The sequence below is a fragment of the Colius striatus genome, chromosome 3 (assembly GCF_028858725.1).
Source record: "Colius striatus isolate bColStr4 chromosome 3, bColStr4.1.hap1, whole genome shotgun sequence".
Taxonomy (NCBI): Eukaryota; Metazoa; Chordata; class Aves; order Coliiformes; family Coliidae; genus Colius; species Colius striatus.
This window is the reverse complement of record NC_084761.1, coordinates 96,156,550-96,179,476: the sequence shown is the minus strand read 5'-3', so window position 1 is coordinate 96,179,476 and position 22,927 is coordinate 96,156,550. Positions and strand designations below refer to the sequence as shown.

Genomic DNA, 22,927 nt, shown 5'->3' with positions numbered 1-22,927 from the left:
AAAACTAATGATCAACTTAGGAAGCTGATTTCTAAAAAAAGAACCCTACAGAGAAAAAAGATTATTTTTTTTTGTGTCCAGTTCAGGGCTCCCCAGCTCAAGAGGGACAGGGAACTGCTGGAGCCAGGCCAGTGCAGGGACACCAAGATCATCAGAGGACTGCAGCATCTTCCTTATGAGGAAAGGCGGCGGGGACCTGGGACTGTTTAGTCTAGAGAAGAAGAGACTGAGGGGAGATCTCATTAGTATTTGCAGATATCTAAATGGTGAATGTCAGGAGGTTGAGGTGTCCCTTTTTTCTGTTGTATCCATTGTCAGGACAAGGGGTAATGGATGAAAACTGAAACACAACAAGTTTCCTTCTAACATAAAGGAAAACTATTTCACTGTTGAGGTGAGGGAGCCCTGGCCCAGGCTGCCCTGGGAGAGTGTGGAGTCTCCTTCTCTGGAGGTTTTCAAGACCCTCCTGGACACATTCCTGTGCGACCTGATCTAGATGGGCCTGCTTTAGCAGGGGGGTTGGACTAAATTATCTCTAAAGGTCCCTTCTAATCTCCACCATTATGTGATTCTGTGAGTTTTTTAAATGTTTTTAATTTCACATAATTTTATGGAAAGGAGCAAATATTTTACACATAAAACTCACAAAAATGTATCTATGAGTATGTATCCTATTATAATTACATAATAGTCTTAAAAATACCAAAATAGTGAAAGTAACCTTTAGTTCAAAACCATCCATCTGTTGCTATGCCATTGAATACTTGGTGTATGGATATTTATCCCCATGTTGTTAGAGCTGTGTAAAATATCTCCCTGACAAATGAGACTTTGGAAGTACTGATGTTTGTTGTTCATGTCGTCTTATATTAGAGGCAAGGGAACGCAGATAGTCTTCAGCATACTAAAGTTTTGGGAGGATTGAGATATTTTCTGTGTGTTTTTGGTTATAGTAACCCCTAAATAAAACCCTATGAAGCTTGAGAAGTGCAGGGAAATGAAGAAGTACTCATAGAAATAAGAAGGAGGAGGGGAACAGAGAGGTGTGTTCTCAGAGCGTAGGTGTCTAAATGCAAATGAACTTTTCTTGATCATTAAGGAAGAAGGAGATTTTCTGTTCCTATTTTGATTAGAAAAAACAAAAACAACAAAGAACTGCAGGTCCATTGGGCTCAGGTCTGGTGAAATTTATTAAGAAACAGTCCAGGGTGCCAAGGGAAGCAAGACAAGGAAATGGATTATATTTATGTAAATTTATTCTATCTGTTAAATGATTCTGTCAATGTCTATCTTGTAGGTATGTGCTAGTGACTGCCTGATTTTAATATCCTTTTCCTAGAGGTTTTCTGGCACGTAGCTGAAACAATCATTAAAAACATGATTTACACCAGCAGCTGGTTGTTGTGTTTTGATTTCTTTTCTGCTTTTCAAGCAGAGTAGATACAACCTCGCTCTATAATCTGAAATTTATATCTCAGTTGAGGCACAGAAAAGAGCTGTTGATGATTTGTGTGTTTGAAGACAGTGTAAACTTCACATAGACTTAATTTTTTGTTCATGCAAATTTATGTACATTGTGGAAAAAGAATATGATCCATGTACTCTGTGACTGTCAGTAAGCTTGAAAGTATGTATCAACATCTGACATACGAAAATGGCTTTCTTGGTAACTTCTTTCCTCTGTGACGGAACATATGAAAAAGGAATTTTTTAGTATTTTAATGCTTTTAACTACCTAGTTTTTAAAAGTTTTGAAATGGAGATTTTAAACGAAACCCTATGGAGGGTATTATTCCTCACTGATCCTTCCTTCAATTACCTTGGCAGAAAAGCAGGAAATCTGCACATCTAAGGTGATAGGAGCAGATGCTCTCTGTTTTAATAGTAATTTATAATGCTATTCGAGCTCATTATGTTCTTTAGGTTTCAATAACAACCATATGACAAGACCATCTTGAGAGTTGTGATGTCACACACATTGTCTTAGACTCATAGAACAGTTTCAGCTGGAAGAGACCTTTAAATCGAGTCCAGTCTTTGTCCCAGCCCTATCAACCACCAGCCCATTTCCCTCAGTGCAACATCTACCCATCTCTGAAACCCCTCCAGGGACAGTGACTCCAGCACCTCCCTGGGCAGCCTATTGCAAGGCCTGAAAACCCTTGCAGCAAAGAAATTCCTCCTCACATCCAGCCTGAACCTCTCCTGACACAACCTGAGGCCATTTCCTCTTGTTCTATTGTTTGTTAGCAGGGAGAACAGACCAACCCCCACCTCAATACAACTTCCTTTCAGGTAGTTGTAGAGAGCAAGAAGGTGTCCCATGAGCCTTCTTTTCTCCAGTCTAAACAGCCCCAGACGCCTCAGCCATTCCTCATCCGAGACATGCTCCAAATCCTTTCCTAGTTTGGAAGACCGCCTCTGGATCCTCTCCAGCACCTCAGTGTCCTTCTTGTAGAGAGAGTCCAATACTGGACACAGTATTCGATGTACAGCCTCACTAAAGCCGAGTCCAGGGGGAAAATTACCTCCCTGCTCCTGCTGACAACACTATTCCTTATTCAGGCCAGGATGTCCTTGGCCTTCTTGACCACCTGGGCACATGGCTGGATCATGTTCAGCCTCTGTCAACCAACAGTCTTTACAACTATTTAAGTTTTGTGTTTCCCAGAGACTGACGAACTCTTAGCCTGGTTCAGATAACAATTTGTATTTTAGGAGATCTTTCCTGATTGGACAATTTTCTTTTAAGTTAGACCCCATTAGACCAACAGATCTTTCCTAAGACCCAGTCTTCACAGTGCCATGTTATCCCAAGACTTGCTGCCTGGAGCTCTGTTTCTGAAACAAAATCCCTGTTCAGATTTTACCCTCCTTAGAACTGTTCTACTGTCTCTAGATTTCTTTCTGCCCTTTAATCCAATCAGTTTTATTTTTAACTGCATAATACAACCTTGCAGCCATTGCTGTTTCCCAAGAAATCTGGACTGCTCTTCTCTATACTCTTCTGTTTCCCTTTTCTTTGCTATTTCCATGTGGTCAATACTTTGTCTTATTTGCAATTTGGGGCCTGAAATTTACCCTGTCTCATGATCTCTTTAGAATTCTCATTCCCTGTTAACCCTTCTTTCTTTGGTCTCCTCTTTGTACCCTTGTTCTGTATTGGTGTAATTTCTTTTTCCTTGTCTCTTGTGTTTGGTGGGAGATTTATAATGCAAAGCAGAAGGAAAAAAGAACTCCAAACAAATGTCTTTTTATTACTCTCTTTTTTTCTTCCTTCATAAACTTATGATACTTTATTGTTCTAGTTTTCTCTACCAGTACACTGCACTTCTCTTTCAATCCTTCTCTGACCCTGGATACCCAATTCACTCTCTTCTGTTGGTTCATCTATCTGATTGTACTTATTGTCATCGATTTAGTCTCTTTTTCCTCTAAACTGCCTTCCTTTCTCACACTGTAAGCATTCCTAGTAATCCTATCTTATTTACATCAAAGTCCGGGGTGTGAACCTTTTAGTACCTAGCATGTTACATTGATTCCTCAGAAGTACTTGCTTAGCAAAGTCAGCTGTGACAGCAACAGGAGCCCTGATTTACCTGCTCCACTCTCTCTGCTGTCCTTTTGACTTGTTTAAAACCAAAAGAAAATATTTTTTTAAAGGTTTGTAACCATTAGCATCTGAAAGCTTTCCTGGAATAGTTTGGGTGTAACACTTAAAGTGATGTTTAAAACATAAAACCCCCTTAGCTGGATGCATTATACTTTGGTTCATTTGGTTAATAAGAATTCAGCTAATGGATGTGGACTTGCGCTCTCTGTCTCTCTGCTAATTCTCCAGCATTGTCCCTAGTTTATAAAATATATGCAAGTGGACTTGCTTCATGAGGGTGTTTCTGCAGAAGCCATTAAATGGCTTGTCATGATATAACAGTCACTTGATGTGGGAAAGGAGGAAATTGGTTTTTATAGAAAAAGCAAAGGATAAGTATTGCCTGATTTCTGCATCTGTTTCCAACTCTGACTCCCAATGTCAGGATTCAAAATGAAGTGTTGACCTGTCATTGAAGATATGTAAAGGTATATCTTAAAGTAATAACCAAGCACTGATTACTTTAGAGCTTTTTTGTCGTTTCTCTAAGTTTTTCTGGCTGATTGTTATTCCCCATGTCTGAGAACTGTAGGATATTGGATTTGAATCTGACAAATATGAAGGAATAACAGAAACTTTTTTTTTTTAGAAAAAGAAAATCTGATACTAGTATTTTATCCTTTAAATTTGTCTACATAATGTGAGCTATTGTTTCTTACCTGGATTTGGGACTAGATAAATGGTTTTTGAGGAAAAAAAAAAATCTCATCTTCCCTGAAATCATGGAATCATGGAATCGTTTCAGCTGGAAGAGTTGTTCAAGATCACTGAGTCCAGTCTCTGTCCCAGCCCTATCAACCACTAGACCATTCCCCTAAGTGCAACATCCACCCATCTCTGAAAGCCCTCCAGGGATGGTGACTACAGCACCTCCCTGGGCAGCCCATTCCAATGCCTGACAATGCTTTCAGTCAAGAAATTCCACCTCAGATCCAACTGTTCCTCATCTGAGACGTGCTCCAAATCCTTTCCTAGCTTGGCAACTCACCTCTGGATCCTCTCCAGCACCTCAATGTCCTTCTTGTAGAGAGGGGTCCAAAACTGGACACAGTGTTTGAGGTGTAGCCTCACCAAAGCCAAGCACAGGGCAATGATCACCTCGCTGCTCCTGCTGACAACACTGTTCCTTATTCAGACCAGGATGTCCTTGGCCTTCTTGACCACCTGGGCACACGGCTGGATCATGTTCAGCCGCTGTCAACCAGCACTCCCAGACCCCTCTCTGCCTGGCAGCTTTCCAGCCACTACTCCCCAAGCCTGTAGCACTGTTGGGGGTTATTGTGCAGGTCCTAGCACTTGGCCTTTTTGAAACTCATGACATTGACCTTGGCCCAGCCATCCAGCCTATCCAGATCTCTCTGTAAAGCTTCTCTATCTTCAAGCAGTTTAACACTTTTTACTATTTTTTTGCTTACAGAAGTTTGCTATTTCTTGATAGAGGACAAAATGTACATGCATAGAAAGAAATTACTGAAAAGCAGTTACTTTTGACAAAGTAGACTTTCTCTGCATTTCTGATGAGGTTTGTGGTCAGTCCTGCTTAATGGGAGAATGAACCTTAGTCTTCACTTTGGAAAGAACCAACGTATATGAAGCATATTCTCCATTTTGCTAATAGTATCTCTGATGAGCTACTCTGCAACTTGCTTTTTGCACATGTCGACAATGGCTCATGCCTATCCAACAGAAAGCTGTACATATGATAATATGAAATCTTATCTTCAGAAAGTCACTGAAGCCGTGGCCTGAAAAAACTCTGTATTGTTATTCAAAACTAGTCATAATCTCTTTTGAATTGCTTATTACATATAGAAGCCACTTCAATTGTTATTCATGTTTGCAGTGCTCATCCCAAGAAATACAGCATGCTAAATGTCATTGTATGCAAATACTCTAATGCCAGCTCTTTCAGATCCTTTTTAAATCCATTAATTACCTCTTAGAGAATTTAGCTTCTGAAAGACATTGATGTTCCTTTTCTAAAATGATTTAAACCACTTCTGATGAAAAAACAGACATTGTACAGAATCTCAAAGAGTTGCTGTACAGATAAGTAGTGTCAGGGGTTACCAAATCCAGTAATAAGTCTGCTGCAGCTCTGTGGCCCCTGATTCCAGAAGTAATAAGGCTGATAATATATTCCCAGTAGGCACATGCACATAAACACACATATGCAGTGCTCAAATGTATAATACTGTCCTGGTTTAGCCAGGAGCAGCTTTTGGCTTGGTAACAGGGGGAGCGGGTTGCAGTGAAGACCCTCCCCCGGCTCCTAGGTTCAGACCCACCTCCGGCCCGGCTGGGCCAATCTGGCGCCTCTGCGATCCCTATTTAGGGGATGGGAATTTGAAATGCGAGATGGAGGTGGAGAGTGATACAAGATGGAGGTCACCACGCGGACCCTTCAGCCAGAGAAGGAGGAAGGAACGAGAAGCAGTAGACCGGAGACCCCTCTGCAAGCCGTGGCGAGAATACAAGCTGTGCCCCTGAAACCTATGGAGATTCGTGGCAGGACTGAGAGCCACCAACAGCTCCGTGTGGGTGAGCCCGGACGGGCGGGGGACTGTGTGGGGAGATGGCCATGGCCCAGGCCGTGCTGGAGAGCCTGCGTGCCGCAGAGCAGCCCCACACGAGAGGCAGAGAGGAGCTGCAGCCTTTGGAATAAGTGGGCATCGGAGCAGCCCGTGCAAGTCTGCCATGCTTGTGAGTTACCCCACGGACTCGCAGGGAGGACTGGTGTGGAGTTCACCCGTCCTGAGGAGGGACAAACGGCAGAAGCTCTCGGAAACCGACTGACTGAACCCCCCACTGCCTGCCCCCCCCCGAACCGTTCAGGGGGGGGCAAGGTAAAAACACCGGGATCAGGGCTCTGAACCCGGGAAGAGGGGAGGGGTGGCAAGAAGATGTTCTTAAAAAGGCTGGTTGGACTCTCCATTGATGTATTACTCTGGGTTGTTTCATTTTGGTTATGTTTTGGTTGATTTTGCATAAAATTATTTTCTGTTTTCTTCCCCAAAACCGAGTAGCCTGGTCTGTTTTGTCCTGAACCTTAAGCGGCAATTAAGCCCTCCCTGCCCTCGAGCAATCCTCAGCCTCTTCGGTACTCGAGGCTAATCGTGGCCTTTGTTCCCTGATGGGCCTAAACCACGACAAATACATACATACATAACTGACCATATACATCAAATATTCAGCCCTTACTATTCAATGATTCTATGAAAGACTGGAGAAGGTTGCCCAGAGAGGTAGTAAATGTCCCACCCCTGGAAACGTTCCAGGTCAGGTTGGATGAGACTCTGAGAAACCTGGTCTGGTTGAAGTTGTTCCTGCTCATTGTAGGGGATGTGGACTAAGTGATCCAGAGATTGGCAACAAAACTGGGAAAGGGTCTAGAGAACAGGTCTTTTGAGGAGTGGCTGAGGGAGCTGGGTATGCTTACCCTGGAGAACAGGAGGCTGAGAGGAGACATGATCACTCTCTATGGCTACCTGAAGGGGAGTTGTACTGTGTCTTTTCTCACCAGTAGTGAATAACAGGACATGAGGAAATAGGTTCAAATTGGGCAGTTGGACAGGTCTTGAACTGATGGTGATACTGGTTCTGGGTAACATCACCTGACTGACAGCCTGTGCTTATTCTCTGCACTGTTTTCAAAGGGTTTCTTTCCACTACAGCATTGGCTGAAGCTTTCCTGGTATTCATTTAACTTTCCAAGATTTTGTTTAAGCTTATGTTAGTTGAAATTTATGAAAGCAACTTTTATCTCCCAAATATGTTATTAAGGGTAGTTGGCAATTGATATATTGACCAAATGTGACAGCTGAGACAGATTTTACAAATGCATAAGGATACATGTTTGAGAAATAATATAAATTAAGATAATTTTCTTCTTTCTTACTATATTTCCTTTTATTGTCTTTCCTGAAGATTTTATTACTATAGTGACTATAGCAGGGAAGAATGAAATCACTTTAAAATGTCAACTTCTGACAGTTGTCAAACATTAAATTATACTCACAAATTGAACAATATAGAAATTGTGTTTCTTCTTGGATTCCAAAATCAGATCCTAGAAGTACTACTTGTTCTTTAAGAAACAATAGTTCTATTCAGAAAGATTTCATTTAAGAAAGGACTGCAGAAATACATCATAGTTAAAAAAAATAAGTAAAACCCAATCTATCCAGGGATTGTAACTAGGGTATATTTTTCAGTAAATGTTTTACCCCACCATCTGTCAGAGTGTAGTATTAATGTGCATGAATTTACTGAATTCAAGTCAAATTTGGACCATAGTTTCACTAGGATTTTTTAAAAATATAGAGTCTGACAAATTGGAAGAGGCACTGTAGGCAATTATCTTGCCCTGTTCTTTCTGCAGGCAGTAATTCCAAAACTGGGTAGACTTAGTCCACAGTTAGTAATCCTCAGCAGTATTCAAGGTGCAGCCTTTTCAATTAAGTTGAGAGATAACCATGAGCAATGTTCTGCAAGAAGATTTTCCAGCATGCATGAAATCTGTATTTAAGTCCTCTCTCTGTGTAATTCAATATAGAAATTTGAATTGAAGTCTCTGAGGCCTCAGAAGAACAGTGTTACCGTGAAGCCACAGAGCAGCATGGGATGAGCATCTCAGCCTCTCCTTTTGAAGCTGTTCTAATTCGTGTGCTAGTGAAGCACCATCTGGATTGCAGCTGAGCGCTTGAAATCACTATTGATTCGTTGGGCAGAAATGCTGAACTGAATTGCTTTTTGTTCATGTCAACGTTGGAGAAAAAAATAAGAGACTGATTCACCCTTTGAACTGCAAAATCAGTTATTGTAGTCTGTCAGATTGAAAGTATTTGGAAGGAGATTCCTTGAAGCTTGGCAATGAATTGACCTCAGATGACGGTGTGTAGGTGCTCTGGTAAAACTTTCATCACCAATGATGGGCGGAAGTTTTAACAGAGCAAAGGTACTGAGTGTTTCACCGTCTTTCCAACGTAGCAATGGACAGGACAAACTGAGAGGAGATCTAGGGCGATGCATAGACTTTATCTTGGATATTTAAATTGGAACTTAGCCTGTTGAAGGGAGAAAGTCCAGGAGAAGAGCTTCAGATTGGTCATTACCTCATGCTTCAGTTGCGTTGCTTTGAATGAAAATCTGATGAGCAACACGGGATGTGTAATAAAGCCAAACTTCACCCAAAGGGAATGTGATTTCCTTCTGCACTACCACTGTTATCACACAATCACAGAATGGTAGGGAAGGGACCTCTAAAGATCCAATTCAATCCCCCTGCCAAAGCAGATCCCACCTAGATCAGGTCAGGGGAATGTGTCCAGGTGGGTTTGAAAACCTCCAGAGAAGGAGCATCCACACCCTCTCTGGGCAGCCTGGACCAGGACTCCCTCACCCTTACAGTAAAGAAGTTTTTCCTTACATTTAAATGGCACTTTTTGTGTTCCAGCTTTTGCCCATTACCCCTTGTCCTGACACTGCACACGACAAATAAAAGGACTGCCTCATCCACTTCACAAATAGCTTTTAAATATTTTAAGTATTAATGAGGTTCCCCCTCAGTCTCCTTCAGGGTGAACAGTCCCAGTCCCTGCAACCTTTCCTCATAAGGAAGATACTTCAGTCCCTTGATCATCTTAGTGTTCCTGTGCTGGACTCTCTCTAGAAGTTCCCTGTCCCTCTTGAGCTGGGGAGCCCTGAATTACCCTGCTCTGTTGCCTCCATCTCTCTAGTCCTTCCTAGCTGTGCTGAATGATGAATTTTCAAAAACTGTCTACTGGAAAGTTTCAGAGTGATTTTGCAATGATTGCATAGATAAAATAACTAACAAACTTATACAAAAATACTGTTCTCTTGAGTAAGTCATATGAAGGAAATGGTGAAATATATTTTCAGTTGAAAAAATCAAGCTTTTCTTTGTTAGGAATGTAATTATAAATAGTACTATATTTCACCTAAGAAGTAGGAACCTTGGGTTCTGATCTGTGTTACCAGGCTTATTTCTGCTACTTGTCAGATTTAATGATAAAGGTATAAGCAGTCCTTGGAACAATAAACTTTATCTAAACTTTAGTTCCTTGCATTTTCCTCAGTCCTCCTTCTTGTCTAAAGTATGTTTTCTTCTGTGTTCTTTATTTTTTACTGTGTTTTCATGGCAGTCAAGCAGCTTTAAAAACACTTGTGAAGAAGCTTCATTCTCCCATACAGTTTAGGCTCGAATTTTAGATATGGTTTTAGAAAGTGGTATTCGATGACAGGGCTAATCAAAATGGCAGCCTGAAAATTTGAAATACACTTCCTAATACCTGAATCCTAAAAGGTTCTTAGTCAATATATAAAAGACTTTAGTTTATTGTTTTTCCATTCACATAGTACAAAGGCCAGCATTCCCAGTAATACTTTACAGAGTGATGGAGTATGAAGTGTTGTAATCAAATGACATGCAGTGATTTCCTCAGAAAATGTCAAATTACAGTCTTTTGGTTGCCAGCTATTTTGTTCTCTCTGTTACAGTCCCTTTATCAGAGCCAAATACTCTTTAAACTTTAGGTCTGCAAGATGTTATGGCTGCTCTTTATATATGAAAGCTGGAAAAGGAGACCGTTCTATAGTGCCTGTGGAGTATAGGATTATTTTTATGACTGCTAAAAATAAAAGTCTAGACTCTCCATTGATTTTGAGTTGTGGTGTTTGCAAATCTCATTCACCCGTAATTGTTCCAAATTTGACTTTCAGAGCTGTTCTGGGTTTTCTTTATTTGTTTGTTTTAGTTACAGATAAATCAGTTTATAGCCTCTGTTTATATTATTATGTGATTTCTACATCATTTGTTGAAACACATGTTTCTTCACAAAAATGTATCATCCCTATCTTCCTTTCACCTCTGTATTCTGGATCTTATGGTTTTAAGTAGCTCTTATTTTTATTACTTTGGTCATGCTGTTATTTTATGGCTAACTTGCTAGCTATGGTTGTCCACAAACAGGGGCCTGAATTAAACTATTGTTCAGTTATTTCAATGTATTTCCCACAGGCTGAAGCAGTTTCCATTTTTTTTCCTCATTCATCTTGTAGTGTGCTCCTTCCCTATTTCTGCTACATCCAAGAACATTTTCTGTGCAGAGAAAAACCTTTCTATCTGTTCTGGATCTGTAGAGCTAATAGAAGAAACTACTGTTGAGCATTAGGACTGTCCTTTAGAGAGACCTGGGTATGGCAGAAATGATGTTGAATTTATAGTATAACATTGGGGTTGAAATCCTCATGAATACTATATGCTGGGGAATTACAAGTTTCAAAGTCAGAGAAATGAGGTTCTGGAATGACACAGGTACAGCAATAACAAGCAGAAGGTGATGAGGGAGTTGTAGAAGCAGTCTGTTTGTTTGTGATGGATACAGGAAGACTGTATACTATGATTGCAGGTGGAAGCAACTAGCTAGATGTGATAATCTAGGGCACCTTCCAGTCCTGCCTCAACATAATGTAAGGATCATACATGGTACTTGCAAAGTCATTTTGACACATTTTTAATTCTGTCCAAGGGATCATAGAATCATATAATAGTTTGGGTTCAAAGGGACCTTTAAAGGACATCTAGTCCATTCCCCCTGCCACAAGCAGCGGCATTTTCAACTAGATCAGATTGCTCAGACACCTGTCCAGTGTTTCCCAGCATGGGACATCTACCGCCTTTCTGGGCAACCTGTGTCAGTGTTTCACCACCCTCACCATAAAAAAATTCTGTATCTAGCCTGAATCTACCTTCTTTCAGTTTGAAACCATTCCCCCTTGTCCTGTCACAACAGGCCTTCCTTCTTGTCAGCCACCCTTCTTGTCAGCCCTTTTAGGTACTGGAAGCCTGCTAGAAGGTCTCTCTGGAGCCTTCTACAGGCTGAACACCCCAACTCTCAGCTTTGTATTGTCTCCAGCCCTCTGATCATTTCTGTGGCCTCCTCTGGACCCACTCCAACAAGTTCATGCCTTTCCTGTGCTGAGGGCCACAGAGCTAGAGGAAGCACTGCAGTTTGGGACTCACTAGAGCAGAATCCCCTCCCTCGACTTGCTGTCAGCACTGCTCGTGATGCAGCCCAGGATATGGTTGGCTTTGTAGGCTGCAAGTGCACATTACTAGCTCACATCCAGTTTTTCATCCACCAGCACTTCCAAATCCTTCTTTGCAGGGCTATTCTCAATCCCTTTAGTCTCCAACCTGTATTGATACTGGGAATTGCTCTCATTCATAAGGACCTTCTTGTCTCTTGTGCATAGGCCCACTTCTTGAGCTTGTTTAGAACCCTCAGGATGCCATCCTGTCCCTCAGGTGTGATGCACCACTCAGTTTGATGTCTTCTGCAGACTTGCTGAGGACACACTCAGTCCCACAATCTAAGTCACTGATGAAGATATTAAACAGTACTGGTCCTGGTACAGAGGCCTGAGTGATACCACTCGTCACTAGTCTCCATTTCAACATTGAGCCGTTGATCACTACCCTCTGATACCTTGAGATTGCATGAGAGAACAAACTTATTTCCTTTGTTCATTTCTCTGTGTCTCTTCCTATCCTGGATTCACTTGATTCTTTTCTTTTTCCCTCTATATTTTGGCTATGCCTTTCTTGACTAATACAGTCTCCATTTTCTGCTTTTGCCTCAGTGAATAGTAAAGATGTGCAATATGTTTTTTGGGGTTTTTTTTTTTGCAATTCAATGTGAGGTAGAAATAGTCAATTAGCTCTAAATATACGAGTTTAAATAGCAGAGATAGTCTAGGCTAGAATAGAAATCTACATGGACTAATACATCTTCTGACAAATGCATCAAATAGATGCACATCATTAGTTCTGATAGTTAAGCACAGTTTTTACGCCTCTTACATTCCTTAATATGCTTCCACTATGGCACCTCTATATGCACTTCTCACTAATGATTGATTCTTTCTGTTCTCTTTAAAGATCTAACAGTCTTACATTGTTTATAAATGTTTTATGATACTTTATACAACCTGCTTTTTGATATGTTGTTAGTCATGGTCTCTAGGTTGACTTTGTGTTTTGATCCCTGCACCGGAGTATAATTTTGCAGTATGAAGTTGAGGTATCTCTTTATCTCTCTGCACAGAAGCTCTTTCAGTTTTTTAGTGCAAACTGTATAGTTATTTAAGAGGCTATGTTCTATTAACACCTGTATGATACGTGAATTACGATCAAAACAGATAACAAAATGTGAGAACATGAGCATTTTACCAAGTTGAGTTTAAATGAAAAATTTCTAGAGTATTTGTAAATTATGTTATTTAATGTAATTCTCAATTTTGAAAAGGTAGTTTTCATCTAGATTGATGCTCTGGGCAAGATTTCAAAAATCCTTGAGATGTTCTTTAATTGTGTAAAAATAGCTGCCTTGGGTCTTAAATATAAGTTACCATAAGTAATGTGTGCAGGCTATGTGAACAGATTGTAGAAATAACTCTTTAAAAGGGCTGCTGTGCTGTCTATCTCATTCTTTGTGTAAACCTGCAAATATTCCTCGTTGCCTTCTTTTTTCTTATCATAGACTTCCCCTGTGTTGGTGACTCTCCTTGTTCTGCTTGTCTCCTTTCTTATGCTATCTCATACTGGAATACTTTTCTTTCAATTTTTGTATCTACTTTTTTTCCTCTTATTTTTATTGTCTTGGCCACAAAACCATGAATTGCCAAACATTAACATGCCCATTCTCTTAATGCCAGTCAGGGTGTTGCAGAAAGGCCTCTTTTTTGTTTGTACTTTTAGTCATTTTTGTTCCCCAGATTTATATACCATCATCATTTTAATAATCTACCCATTTCCTTCATCTCAGGCCCATCAGAAAGCTGGATGGATGATCAGCAGGCAGCACTACCTCTTGCTATATTCATCCCTAGGCTACACTGTGCTTAGAAAGGTGCTCTGTTCAGAGCCAGGTGGTCCCTGCTTCTCTTACCATTTCCATTAAGTTATTCACAGGTAGAAACTAAGCATAAGAAGCAGCATAAATTATCAGGGATACTAAACTTCCCCTTAAAACATCTAGTGGGCTGATCAATCCACCATCAGTCCTCCTCGCCTTCTGACAGAGCTTCCCATGAGCTGACACTAGTAACTTGCTGATCCTTCAGTTCTCAAAGCTCATTTGGGATTTGTTGAGGAAACGTGGCTTGCTGAAAAATATCAACTCTTTGAAATGGAAGCTTATCTCAAAAAAAGAAATCAATTTCAACTAAACTTTTCATTGGGTAATTTTTTTAATGTGATAATAAAGAATGATGGGACTGATTCTAATTATGATTTTGAACTTGGTTTACAGTGCCTAGGGCATAGATATTATCTGCCCTCTAACTTGCTTGGCTATACAATGTTTGTAAGCCTCTTGAAGCTGCAGAATGAAAGTGGTATCCAGAATGATGGAACCTATCTGCCTGATGAAGAATGCCCACAGTAGTTTTCTTAGAGTGCTTCCTTTTCTATGCCTGTTAGAAATTTATATGAGGTTTTTAGATGTTGTTCTTTTCTATAGATGGTATGTTTCACTCAGATTTATGAATCCCAGGTCTCTTTAATATTCATAAATTGTTACACAGAAACCCATTAACTGATTAAATTCAAGACTTTAATTGCTAGGACTCACAGAACAATATTTTTCTTTGTCAGTTACATTCATTTTAGTCTTTTTTTTACAATAATTATTTTAATGAATTTACCATGCACAGTCCAGGGAAAAGAAGGCAGCTTTTCCTACAAATAGCCACTGTAGTTCTTTGAATAGTTTTATCTTGTTTCTGTCATAAAATATTCTACTCATTTTGAATGTCCTTCTTATATCAGCTCTGCAGCTGCCTGCTAAGGAAGGAAATACTTATTTGTAATTAGAAATCTCAAATTTTTAGAATAAATATAAAATTTATGAAAGGACTACTAGCTGAACAAAAACCCTACAGGCTTCCTACAGTGCTGAATCATATGACCCAGTATCTTCTCAGAATCTTAGAACGATGAGAGTTGGAAGGGACCTCTAGAGCTCATCCAGCCCAACTCCCTGCTAAAGCAGATTCCCCTAGATCCGGGGCACAGGAATGTATCCAGCTGGGTTTGGAAATCTCCCAAGAAGGAGCCTCCACACCCTCCCTGGGCTGCCTGAGCCAGGGCTCCTTCACCTCAGGACCAAAGGAGTTTCTCCTCCTGTGCCAGGGGCACTGCCTGTGTGCCAGCTTGTGCCCATTATCCCTTGTCCTGGCACTGGCCACCACAAGAAAATGACATGCTTCATCCTCTTGAAACCTGTTCTTTGGGTATTTATGAGCACTGATAAGGTCCCCTTTCAGTCTCCTTCAGACTGAATAGCTCAGGGTCTTGCAGCCTTTCCTCATCAGTGAGATGTTCCAGTCCCTTCAGCATCTTGGTAGCCCTGTGCTGGTCTCTCTCCAGCAGTTCCCTATCTTTCTTTAGCTGGGAAGCCAGAACTGGACACAGCACTCCAGGTAGAGTAAAAGGGGGGAAGAAACTCCCTCCACCTGCTGCCCACACTCTTCTTAATGCCCCTCAGGATGTCATTTGCCTTATTGCTGCATGACAGAAATCTGTTCTACTTTTTACTGATTGTTGGAAGACAATCCTACCGCTTTCAGTCTCAGAACTATCCAAAGAAGCAAACTCAGTTTTCCTCTGAAAGGATTTTATAACATTGAGTTCAGTCTTGGCTGGAGTCTGAGAGATAACTAGTTTGTGTACAGCCTCAGACAATCTGGTTTATCAGGCTACTGGAACAAAACAAGGAGTGAGCCAATTTGGCAACACAGATGCTACCCTTGAGATAAAAGAAATATTTTCCTTGACATCTGTGGAACGTTGCAGTTGAGCTGCATGGCTTTTGCCAGGATACAAATAAGGCCACATCATAATTCTTTTGAGTTTGAATTTGTAAATTTCCTTCTGTATTCCTTGATATCTTAAAGAGTTCCAGTGTGTTTTCATGTTCCCTAGCACCAACAGCGGTGTCAAACATCTAAAATGTTAGTTTTGATGTTCTTGAAGTCTCCAATTCAGTGCAGGCTAATCAGTTTTATAGTTTATCCCTGAAGGATGTTGCACTGCAAAGTAAGTGAGAGCTGCAGACAAAAAGAGACGAGAAATGGTAATGAATTCTCATGTCCAAACCAACTGGCTTTTGAATTCAAATTTAATGAGTGTTTTATTGTACTTAAGTATATCAGTGATGTTTCAAATGCATTATTAATCTGACTGTTAAATTAGAAAAGTTCTTTCTGAAATAAAACATTTGTGAAGTAATTCTATTAGAAAGTCATAGATAGATGGTTAAATATCTTGAAGTTGTCTATTCTTGGTATTTTACTGTCCCTTAGGAAAGTAATATTTTGGTTAATTGAAATTACATATTTTAATGGTCTGTGAAGGGAATGAGCTGGTGTGTTACTGGACCTAAATGCAAATAGTGAATCTTAAACATATACTAGCTTTAAGGATACCCATTATTCTTTTAAATTCTTTAAATTCTTTAAGTAGTTCATCTTCCATTGCTGTATATAAATGTCAAATGTGAAGTGAGTAAAACCTAAGTGAACTTGATTGTCTGTATAATCAGTTCCACAGAAACACAGATCTAGTAGCTGAAATGGAATTGGAAAAGATCAGGTTAGATCACACATGGCCTTTTCTGGCCTTGAAATCTATTAATATGATGAAAACATTGGTCATTCTTCCACAGGTAGAGAAGAAAATCCCAGCTGCAAGTGAGAGGGGAAATAAGCTTAAGGGACGTGATTCTATGACATAGTAGTAAATATTTAAAAGAAAAGTATGAGGTAATAGGAGATGAAGTTTTAACAGTCATTTGTGTGAAGCTTTTGGGAATTCTGGACAGCATTTTTCATGCATATTTAGGAAGTATCCAGCATTCTTCAGTATGAAAAGACAAGTTACTTCCCGAATTTACCAAATGATTGTGTTATGTCAAATAGAGTTTACTACTAAAATAAAGTATTTTCAGTAACAGAGAATGGATTTTAAAGTACCATAAGCAAAACATGCTGTTTTATGTGATTATTAAGGTAAGAGGAATATAGGCAGTGAGAAATCAACCATCAAAGACCAGATTTAGATCATTATTCATGAGTTGGAACTGTCTATTGCCAAGTATAACTGGTATGAACAGTAGGTGCTCCTACTCTATTTGGTGAGTTTCTAGACAAATCCAAAAGGGATAAAATTACATATCTTTGCATCCTGAAGGGTTTGATTTTGTTTGTTTTAATAACAGATCAGCATCTGTGAGGAAAGGATTAAAAACCTGCTTACCTTATTTTAAGTATAACCTATGGGTTAGTCATATATTTCATGTTATCATTTAATGTCATCAACACTCTTCTGTATCGAATCTGCAACTCAGTTTGGGTCTATAGTATAATTTAAAATAGACTCATAACAATGCTGTTGCTCTAATTATAGGGTGAACACTCTAAAATACTTTAATTAGGTCATGGATGGGCTGTCATGTCTTTTTAATCTTGGTCATGTATAACAAAAACAAAACCTGTATAGATTAATTAGACCGTAGCTTTATTAATTTCTTCCATTTGAGAACTCAGGAACACTACATACAGTCAAGCTGTCATTGTTTCCTCAATTATTTCCAGGTGATTGTAGTATTGTCAGCATCCTCTACTGCTTTGTCCTTACCGTCTTCTGACTCGTAATAAACAGTTCTTTAGAAAAACAGCATTTTCTCAATATGTTAACCATTAAGATCTTTAGTCCCTTCCTTTCTTCACTGGTAGATGCTTACCTTTATGTCTGCTTATGATTCCAAAATTTTTAGTAGCCCAACACAGTTTGTTTATTCACCTCTACCAAAAAATGTTGGTAATCAACATATGCATCTCTCAGACATCCCTTTACTCTTTTTTCCTCTATGCCACCCCCAGTAAGTTCCACCAGGCTAAAACAAGAACTGCTTTTTCAAAGACATGGATCAGAAGGGATCTTCTTTACCCATGTTAAGTCCAATCAATGGTTTCCATATTAAATGGTACATAAAAATTGTCAGATTTTAAAGTGTGCACATGATGATGCATATCTGTCTCTACACCTCTGTCAGCTGCATGGGATCAAAGTCATAGTTTATTATTTAAATGCTATACATTGTACAATGACTTTCCAATGTATTTTCAGCCTATCATTTTGGCTTTGACATTTGTCTGATGTAAGAAAAGATAGTTCAGTGTGATGAGAAAAGGAGTAGTATTTTTAATCTGATTAGATTTTTACCAGCTTGTAGAAAAACCAGTTTACCATGGTGAGAAATACCCACTGGTGTTGACATAGTGTAGGCAGGAGAGTGCATGTGTGTGTCAGGCAAAGGAAATCCAATTGTTCCTGCTTCAACCTAGACATCTATTATAAAACAAAACAATGACTGAAGAGAGTAAATTCTTTTGACCAGGATTCCTGTTCTATATCCAGAAAATAAAGTGATTGTGCCTTTGTTTTTCAATTGACTGCAAATTACATATTAACCCTAAAGGTGCCATGATCAAGATACTTGTTTTGCTTTTGTTGGTAGTGTTAAACATTGTGTGGCTGCATCTGAAGAAAAGAGTTGGTAAGATCCAGAGAGCAGATTATCTTGACTTCCAGTGTTAAGAAATTGTACAGTTCAGGTTTTGTTCCAACACTGTAGTGGTACCAGCTGTAATGCACACTCCTGAAGTTGTTTGGCATCAGGAGGAAGGCGAAATTTCACAAAATCCAGAGGCTGGGAGAGATCTCTAGTGATGCTCTAACTCAATGCTCCTCCTTAAAGCAGGATCACCTAGAGCATGGTACTCAGAACCACATCCTGTCAAGTTTTGCATAACTCCATGATGGAGACTTCATAACCTCCCTGGGAAATCTGTTCTAGTTTTCAGTCACTCTCTCAGTAACAATAACAATAAAAAATAGTAATAAAAATGTGCAAACCCCATTTCAATTTATGCCTTTGCCTCTCAATGCCACAGAGTAGAGCTTTGGTCTTCATTCCCTCTTTTCAGGTATTTCTATGTGTGGATAGGATCTCCTTGAGCTATCCAGCTCTATCATCCAGTCAGTGTATGACAGATACTCCAATGCCATAGCTGTCTAGTGGCCCTGTGTTGTTTTTTTGCCCCAGTATTTGCATTTTTCTTCTACAGAGGAGCCCAGCACTGGACAGAGCACTCTAGGTATGCTCTGACCTGTTCAGAACAGAGAATAGGGATCACCTTCCCTCCTGCCCTGATCTTGCTGGCAATACTATTCCTAATGCCCAGAATTCCTTTGGTCTTTGGTCAAGGGTACATTCCTGATTTATGTTCATATTGTTATCCACTAGGATCCTGGTGTTCAGGATCCTCTATGTTTCCGTTTGTGCCCATTACCCCTTATCCTGGCACTGGGCACCACTGGAATGAACCTGACTCTGTCCTCTTGGCATCCTCCCCTCAGGTATTTACTGGTAGTAGTACAAGCAGAAATCATTAGAATTCACGAATAAACTGAATTTCCCTGTTAGTTTTCTTGTTGTTGATGGGTATTTTTTCAGGTGATGTTTTTTGGTTGCTGTTGGTTTTCATTTTGGTTTTTGATTTATTTTTTGTTTATTTTTTAATGATTTATCTGGAAATAAAAGCTTTCTCCACTGAGTGTTCTGGGTCTTGTAAATCACCTTCTAACCCAACTAAAACTGTTCATTTACTGAATGTAAATGAAATTCATACATTCTTCTGAAAGCTAGATACCAAAGAATTTAGTGTGTGGGTCGTTAGGAGAAAGTTACTGACACTATGTGTCTATCCAAAAAGGTATATGAATCCTGCAATGTATCAGGTGAAGAATTTATTCTAAATGCAAATGATATATCCTAGAAAACTGCAGGGTTTATCACATGTATTCCAGGGACATAATTGTTTCATGGGACTGCTGTAATGATTATAGGAATGGATATTCTGTGCAATAAGAGGAGACTGAAGTACTGCCTATGATCTGTCATGGCTCATTGCAAAAGTGCATGAAGTGAGAAAGAGACAATAGGAAACACAGTGGAAGAAGAATACTTACTGAAATTGAAGGGCAAATGGACCATGAGAAGAAATGGGTATAGATTATCTACAAATATAGTCAGTATGGCATTTGGGTATCTGTAATGAAAAAAACCTGTCAGAGTCTGGAGTTTACTTTGGAATGAATTTCCTGCTTCCAGTAGGATTAATTGAGGTTAAATGCCTGAGCTGTTTCTAAGACAGAAGTTTGATAAGTTTATGAGTGCATTTATTATCATATTAAGATTATTATTAATTATATTATGACAGGACTGTCTGCAGTGGCAAGGAAGCAGACCTGATGACTCAAGATGTCTGTGTTTCTTGCGTTGACCTAATTTTCACTGAAAGTAATTGAACATAGATTACAGAGTAACTCAAAATGAATTTGGAAGGAAATGGATAACTGAAAGTAAGGTTGATTTTTTCCAGATAAAAAGATTTCTCTGAAACACAATTTGACAAGCTGTAGCTCCAATATTACCTTTGGCTTAGGAGGAGTTCAAATACCATTGCTGTACAAGGATGAAAATATGTTAATTGGCACTGAGATAGACAATCCTTCCTGCCCCATGACCACTAGTTTTCTAGGTTATGAGATTTTAAATTATGAGCTAATAGTTCTTTGTAAGTTTTAATCAACTGGCTACAAAGTTCTATACAAACACTTTTTTTCTTTACTTCTTTGCTTATGTCTATTTAATACTTTCTACTTAATTATTTTGGAGGAGATTAATTTCATCTAACTTCAGCTTTCCAAGGTTAAATGACCAATCCAAATTTGAACTGTCTTTTTTTGACTCTCCATGTATTTTCCCTCTGTCCACTAGTGTTGATTTTCAAATGTATTTGCTAACTGTATCTCCTTGGATGGTCAAGCCTAAGAAGGTAATTTTCCTGCTTGGTTTCCTGGTGCCACTGGTCAATTATGAGATATTGTTTCCTTCTTTCATAGTTCAGTAGTAATATTTATCTGAAGGTTCATATTGTTCATTTTGCTGAAAAAGGTAAAAATCTCTTCAGTACCAAACTGGAACCAGGGATTCTTTTTTGTAGCACTGGGGAACACGAGGGATTTCTCCATCAAATGTACCCACCTCAACCTTTGGATTTTTGGTTTATATTTAAAGCAAACATGAATATTCATCACATTTCCAGGAAAGGATCCACCCATAGTCCTGTCTTGGTCCACCTAAGTTATGCCTCCATCATGCTTCTTTTGGTGTCCTCTTGCTTCCTTGAGTGGTCATTAGGGATTGCTGTTGGATTAAGATCCGAACTTTCCTTGCGATGTATCTTTACTCTTGGATCCTTGGACAGGATGAAAACTGGCCTAAAACCTCTGCCATCCCAGATAACAGTTTTATTTAGGGCTAGGCAGGCCTTGTAATTATCAGCGGTATACAATGTCCAAACGTTCAAGTGTAGAATTAACGTAATAGCTTTGCCATAGTAACTTAGTTTAGGAACATACCAGCCTTAAACCTATCAGTGCTAAGCAATAGTTATGTTATAAGAAATAGCTATGACTTTCTCATAGCTCTTTTTGTGGACTTACAAGACTAGCAGTTTCATAAAACTATGTATGAGATTTTCTAACTGATATTGTAAGTTTTGATAAGCAAGCTTCCATAACCTAAACTTATCTACCTATGAATCATACTATTAAAAACAGTGTAAGTATTGTGATCTAATGTTAGAAGTACTGACTTCTAATCTATTTAAAGGGCTATCCAGTTTCAACCTATGCAAAACAATGTAAACATAATTTTAAAATTGAAGAAAAATGAGCAACTGGAGAGAGAAGAAAGCCAAATAAAACTTCAGACTTGTGTTCACACCAAGGGCAAGGCAGGTAAAATTCAGCCCTGCCTTTGCCACTGTGTCTGGCTGGTCAGGCAATGCATGCATAATCCAGACCAGGCAGAGAATGTAGTTTCTCTCTGATTGAAAGGATTGTGGAGAAAATATGATGGAGTGGGTTTTGAGGAAGTATAGTAATAAATGGAGATGAATACAAATCTATTAATTTATCTGTGCAGACATAAATCAGTTATATGAATTAATAAAATTGTGGTTTGAAAAAAGATCATACCCAAATTTAAATATAGAAATTTCTTCAACTTTATGATGCATTTAGAATATGCTGAATTGTAAACAATCAACTTGTAGACAGAACTTTCTTTTGCTAATAGATAGAAATAACGCCAAATCATTAGCTCATCTTAAAAAATCAGTTTTTGCTTGGCATAGCCACAACATAATTCCAGGCAATATTAATGACATTTTATCTACTACATAGGCTGACTTATTTGAAATACTTTTAATAAGTCTATAAAGCAGAAAACTACATTTTGGAGATACTTAAGCTGATCTGAAAGTGGTAAAGCTGTGTAATAGCAGGGCAGCTATTACAGAAGCTAAACAGCTACAATAGCTTGGATCTTGAGTCATCAGTGTGGCACAGTCCAACCTAACTAGAACTGTCTCTGAGCAAGGCTCATCAGCTGGTACATGACAGTATGCAGACACAGCTTAAATTGCTTCTGAGCGCAGAGACAGAGTGTCAGTTTTCCTCTTGAAGTCCTTTAAAATGCACAAGAGTTTTTCTCCTAGATTGCATTAATAGTAACATCTCTGAATTTCTACTTTTTAACACATCATTTTTTTCCCATTTCTTGAATTATGAAGGTGGATGATGCATTTTCACTTCAGTATTTTTCATCTGACACTGTTAAGAAGTAAGGTGGTTGTGACCTGATCTAGATGGACCTGCTTCTGCAGGAAGGTTGGACTAGGTGATCTCTAAAGGTCCCTTTCAACCCCTACCATTCTATGATTGTATGAATCACCAATTTCCTACAAGGATGAAGGTAGATAGCAAGTGATACATGTTTTCCCTGTTGCTTAGAGTAACATTCTATCAGGTTATAACAATTTTTGAGATGGCAGCTTACTCAGAAAAATTCTAATAACCTTTTTGAATCAGACAGTTTTTCTGGGAGCCTCAGCACTTAGTATTAAGGAACCAACTATTAGGAACTGTTTATCTGCTAAAAAGAAGTAAAATCTTTTTTTATTTAGCTACTAAGTACCACACTTGAATAAGATGCTTGTTGCTGGATTTAAACAGGAATAATATGTGTAAGCACCAGCATGTTTCACTTGAGAGGAAAC

The 22,927-nt window shown here is 39.1% G+C and overlaps 1 protein-coding gene across 1 annotated transcript in view; it reads left to right on the top strand.

Moving 5' to 3' along the window:
• The window catches only part of CTNNA2 (catenin alpha 2), a 524,185-nt gene that overhangs the window by 116,723 nt on the left and 384,535 nt on the right, over nt 1–22,927 (top strand). The gene's annotated exons all lie outside the window — the stretch shown is intronic.